The sequence below is a fragment of the Dermacentor silvarum genome, chromosome 5, assembly GCF_013339745.2.
Source record: "Dermacentor silvarum isolate Dsil-2018 chromosome 5, BIME_Dsil_1.4, whole genome shotgun sequence".
NCBI lineage: Eukaryota > Metazoa > Arthropoda > Arachnida > Ixodida > Ixodidae > Dermacentor > Dermacentor silvarum.
Genome location: NC_051158.1, coordinates 151310857 through 151316856, shown reverse-complemented (window position 1 = coordinate 151316856; position 6000 = coordinate 151310857).

The following is a 6000-nucleotide window of genomic DNA, read 5'->3' as shown; positions in this document are numbered from 1 at the left end:
CTAAATAAAGCCAACAAGTGATTCGGTAGCCACATAAAGCAACGCACATTTATTTGAAAGGATGTTGCAGAACAATATTTATTATTCTTGAGTTTTCTGTGTCACCATTTTAAGTGTTCCATTTTTAGTTGCGGCGTCAGCTTTGTGTCAAGCATTTTCCCTTCTATTCAAATGGCCGAATGATCTTGGTCGATACAGTGACTCTTACGAGAGGAAAGATCAGTTCCTCTAACAATGCACGGGGAAACCCAACTACCGGGCGTGGACGTCATTGCTAAATAAAGCCAACAAGTGATTCGGTAGCCACATAAAGCAACGCACATTTATTTGAAAGGATGTTGCAGAACGATATTTATTATTCTTGAGTTTTCTGTGTCACCATTTTAAGTGTTCCATTTTTAGTTGCGGCGTCAGCTTTGTGTCAAGCATTTTCCCTTCTATTCAAATGGCCGAATGATCTTGGTCGATACAGTGACTCTTACGAGAGGAAAGATCAGTTCCTCTAACAATGCACGGGGAAACCCAACTACCGGGCGTGGACGTCATTGCTAAATAAAGCCAACAAGTGATTCGGTAGCCACATAAAGCAACGCACATTTATTTGAAAGGATGTTGCAGAACAATATTTATTATTCTTGAGTTTTCTGTGTCACCATTTTAAGTGTTCCATTTTTAGTTGCGGCGTCAGCTTTGTGTCAAGCATTTTCCCTTCTATTCAAATGGCCGAATGATCTTGGTCGATACAGTGACTCTTACGAGAGGAAAGATCAGTTCCTCTAACAATGCACGGGGAAACCCAACTACCGGGCGTGGACGTCATTGCTAAATAAAGCCAACAAGTGATTCGGTAGCCACATAAAGCAACGCACATTTATTTGAAAGGATGTTGCAGAACGATATTTATTATTCTTGAGTTTTCTGTGTCACCATTTTAAGTGTTCCATTTTTAGTTGCGGCGTCAGCTTTGTGTCAAGCATTTTCCCTTCTATTCAAATGGCCGAATGATCTTGGTCGATACAGTGACTCTTACGAGAGGAAAGATCAGTTCCTCTAACAATGCACGGGGAAACCCAACTACCGGGCGTGGACGTCATTGCTAAATAAAGCCAACAAGTGATTCGGTAGCCACATAAAGCAACGCACATTTATTTGAAAGGATGTTGCAGAACGATATTTATTATTCTTGAGTTTTCTGTGTCACCATTTTAAGTGTTCCATTTTTAGTTGCGGCGTCAGCTTTGTGTCAAGCATTTTCCCTTCTATTCAAATGGCCGAATGATCTTGGTCGATACAGTGACTCTTACGAGAGGAAAGATCAGTTCCTCTAACAATGCACGGGGAAACCCAACTACCGGGCGTGGACGTCATTGCTAAATAAAGCCAACAAGTGATTCGGTAGCCACATAAAGCAACGCACATTTATTTGAAAGGATGTTGCAGAACAATATTTATTATTCTTGAGTTTTCTGTGTCACCATTTTAAGTGTTCCATTTTTAGTTGCGGCGTCAGCTTTGTGTCAAGCATTTTCCCTTCTATTCAAATGGCCGAATGATCTTGGTCGATACAGTGACTCTTACGAGAGGAAAGATCAGTTCCTCTAACAATGCACGGGGAAACCCAACTACCGGGCGTGGACGTCATTGCTAAATAAAGCCAACAAGTGATTCGGTAGCCACATAAAGCAACGCACATTTATTTTAAAGGATGTTGCAGAACGATATTTATTATTCTTGAGTTTTCTGTGTCACCATTTTAAGTGTTCCATTTTTAGTTGCGGCGTCAGCTTTGTGTCAAGCATTTTCCCTTCTATTCAAATGGCCGAATGATCTTGGTCGATACAGTGACTCTTACGAGAGGAAAGATCAGTTCCTCTAACAATGCACGGGGAAACCCAACTACCGGGCGTGGACGTCATTGCTAAATAAAGCCAACAAGTGATTCGGTAGCCACATAAAGCAACGCACATTTATTTGAAAGGATGTTGCAGAACGATATTTATTATTCTTGAGTTTTCTGTGTCACCATTTTAAGTGTTCCATTTTTAGTTGCGGCGTCAGCTTTGTGTCAAGCATTTTCCCTTCTATTCAAATGGCCGAATGATCTTGGTCGATACAGTGACTCTTACGAGAGGAAAGATCAGTTCCTCTAACAATGCACGGGGAAACCCAACTACCGGGCGTGGACGTCATTGCTAAATAAAGCCAACAAGTGATTCGGTAGCCACATAAAGCAACGCACATTTATTTGAAAGGATGTTGCAGAACGATATTTATTATTCTTGAGTTTTCTGTGTCACCATTTTAAGTGTTCCATTTTTAGTTGCGGCGTCAGCTTTGTGTCAAGCATTTTCCCTTCTATTCAAATGGCCGAATGATCTTGGTCGATACAGTGACTCTTACGAGAGGAAAGATCAGTTCCTCTAACAATGCACGGGGAAACCCAACTACCGGGCGTGGACGTCATTGCTAAATAAAGCCAACAAGTGATTCGGTAGCCACATAAAGCAACGCACATTTATTTGAAAGGATGTTGCAGAACGATATTTATTATTCTTGAGTTTTCTGTGTCACCATTTTAAGTGTTCCATTTTTAGTTGCGGCGTCAGCTTTGTGTCAAGCATTTTCCCTTCTATTCAAATGGCCGAATGATCTTGGTCGATACAGTGACTCTTACGAGAGGAAAGATCAGTTCCTCTAACAATGCACGGGGAAACCCAACTACCGGGCGTGGACGTCATTGCTAAATAAAGCCAACAAGTGATTCGGTAGCCACATAAAGCAACGCACATTTATTTGAAAGGATGTTGCAGAACGATATTTATTATTCTTGAGTTTTCTGTGTCACCATTTTAAGTGTTCCATTTTTAGTTGCGGCGTCAGCTTTGTGTCAAGCATTTTCCCTTCTATTCAAATGGCCGAATGATCTTGGTCGATACAGTGACTCTTACGAGAGGAAAGATCAGTTCCTCTAACAATGCACGGGGAAACCCAACTACCGGGCGTGGACGTCATTGCTAAATAAAGCCAACAAGTGATTCGGTAGCCACATAAAGCAACGCACATTTATTTGAAAGGATGTTGCAGAACAATATTTATTATTCTTGAGTTTTCTGTGTCACCATTTTAAGTGTTCCATTTTTAGTTGCGGCGTCAGCTTTGTGTCAAGCATTTTCCCTTCTATTCAAATGGCCGAATGATCTTGGTCGATACAGTGACTCTTACGAGAGGAAAGATCAGTTCCTCTAACAATGCACGGGGAAACCCAACTACCGGGCGTGGACGTCATTGCTAAATAAAGCCAACAAGTGATTCGGTAGCCACATAAAGCAACGCACATTTATTTGAAAGGATGTTGCAGAACAATATTTATTATTCTTGAGTTTTCTGTGTCACCATTTTAAGTGTTCCATTTTTAGTTGCGGCGTCAGCTTTGTGTCAAGCATTTTCCCTTCTATTCAAATGGCCGAATGATCTTGGTCGATACAGTGACTCTTACGAGAGGAAAGATCAGTTCCTCTAACAATGCACGGGGAAACCCAACTACCGGGCGTGGACGTCATTGCTAAATAAAGCCAACAAGTGATTCGGTAGCCACATAAAGCAACGCACATTTATTTTAAAGGATGTTGCAGAACGATATTTATTATTCTTGAGTTTTCTGTGTCACCATTTTAAGTGTTCCATTTTTAGTTGCGGCGTCAGCTTTGTGTCAAGCATTTTCCCTTCTATTCAAATGGCCGAATGATCTTGGTCGATACAGTGACTCTTACGAGAGGAAAGATCAGTTCCTCTAACAATGCACGGGGAAACCCAACTACCGGGCGTGGACGTCATTGCTAAATAAAGCCAACAAGTGATTCGGTAGCCACATAAAGCAACGCACATTTATTTGAAAGGATGTTGCAGAACGATATTTATTATTCTTGAGTTTTCTGTGTCACCATTTTAAGTGTTCCATTTTTAGTTGCGGCGTCAGCTTTGTGTCAAGCATTTTCCCTTCTATTCAAATGGCCGAATGATCTTGGTCGATACAGTGACTCTTACGAGAGGAAAGATCAGTTCCTCTAACAATGCACGGGGAAACCCAACTACCGGGCGTGGACGTCATTGCTAAATAAAGCCAACAAGTGATTCGGTAGCCACATAAAGCAACGCACATTTATTTGAAAGGATGTTGCAGAACGATATTTATTATTCTTGAGTTTTCTGTGTCACCATTTTAAGTGTTCCATTTTTAGTTGCGGCGTCAGCTTTGTGTCAAGCATTTTCCCTTCTATTCAAATGGCCGAATGATCTTGGTCGATACAGTGACTCTTACGAGAGGAAAGATCAGTTCCTCTAACAATGCACGGGGAAACCCAACTACCGGGCGTGGACGTCATTGCTAAATAAAGCCAACAAGTGATTCGGTAGCCACATAAAGCAACGCACATTTATTTGAAAGGATGTTGCAGAACAATATTTATTATTCTTGAGTTTTCTGTGTCACCATTTTAAGTGTTCCATTTTTAGTTGCGGCGTCAGCTTTGTGTCAAGCATTTTCCCTTCTATTCAAATGGCCGAATGATCTTGGTCGATACAGTGACTCTTACGAGAGGAAAGATCAGTTCCTCTAACAATGCACGGGGAAACCCAACTACCGGGCGTGGACGTCATTGCTAAATAAAGCCAACAAGTGATTCGGTAGCCACATAAAGCAACGCACATTTATTTGAAAGGATGTTGCAGAACAATATTTATTATTCTTGAGTTTTCTGTGTCACCATTTTAAGTGTTCCATTTTTAGTTGCGGCGTCAGCTTTGTGTCAAGCATTTTCCCTTCTATTCAAATGGCCGAATGATCTTGGTCGATACAGTGACTCTTACGAGAGGAAAGATCAGTTCCTCTAACAATGCACGGGGAAACCCAACTACCGGGCGTGGACGTCATTGCTAAATAAAGCCAACAAGTGATTCGGTAGCCACATAAAGCAACGCACATTTATTTGAAAGGATGTTGCAGAACATATTTATTATTCTTGAGTTTTCTGTGTCACCATTTTAAGTGTTCCATTTTTAGTTGCGGCGTCAGCTTTGTGTCAAGCATTTTCCCTTCTATTCAAATGGCCGAATGATCTTGGTCGATACAGTGACTCTTACGAGAGGAAAGATCAGTTCCTCTAACAATGCACGGGGAAACCCAACTACCGGGCGTGGACGTCATTGCTAAATAAAGCCAACAAGTGATTCGGTAGCCACATAAAGCAACGCACATTTATTTTAAAGGATGTTGCAGAACGATATTTATTATTCTTGAGTTTTCTGTGTCACCATTTTAAGTGTTCCATTTTTAGTTGCGGCGTCAGCTTTGTGTCAAGCATTTTCCCTTCTATTCAAATGGCCGAATGATCTTGGTCGATACAGTGACTCTTACGAGAGGAAAGATCAGTTCCTCTAACAATGCACGGGGAAACCCAACTACCGGGCGTGGACGTCATTGCTAAATAAAGCCAACAAGTGATTCGGTAGCCACATAAAGCAACGCACATTTATTTGAAAGGATGTTGCAGAACAATATTTATTATTCTTGAGTTTTCTGTGTCACCATTTTAAGTGTTCCATTTTTAGTTGCGGCGTCAGCTTTGTGTCAAGCATTTTCCCTTCTATTCAAATGGCCGAATGATCTTGGTCGATACAGTGACTCTTACGAGAGGAAAGATCAGTTCCTCTAACAATGCACGGGGAAACCCAACTACCGGGCGTGGACGTCATTGCTAAATAAAGCCAACAAGTGATTCGGTAGCCACATAAAGCAACGCACATTTATTTGAAAGGATGTTGCAGAACAATATTTATTATTCTTGAGTTTTCTGTGTCACCATTTTAAGTGTTCCATTTTTAGTTGCGGCGTCAGCTTTGTGTCAAGCATTTTCCCTTCTATTCAAATGGCCGAATGATCTTGGTCGATACAGTGACTCTTACGAGAGGAAAGATCAGTTCCTCTAACAATGCACGGGAAAC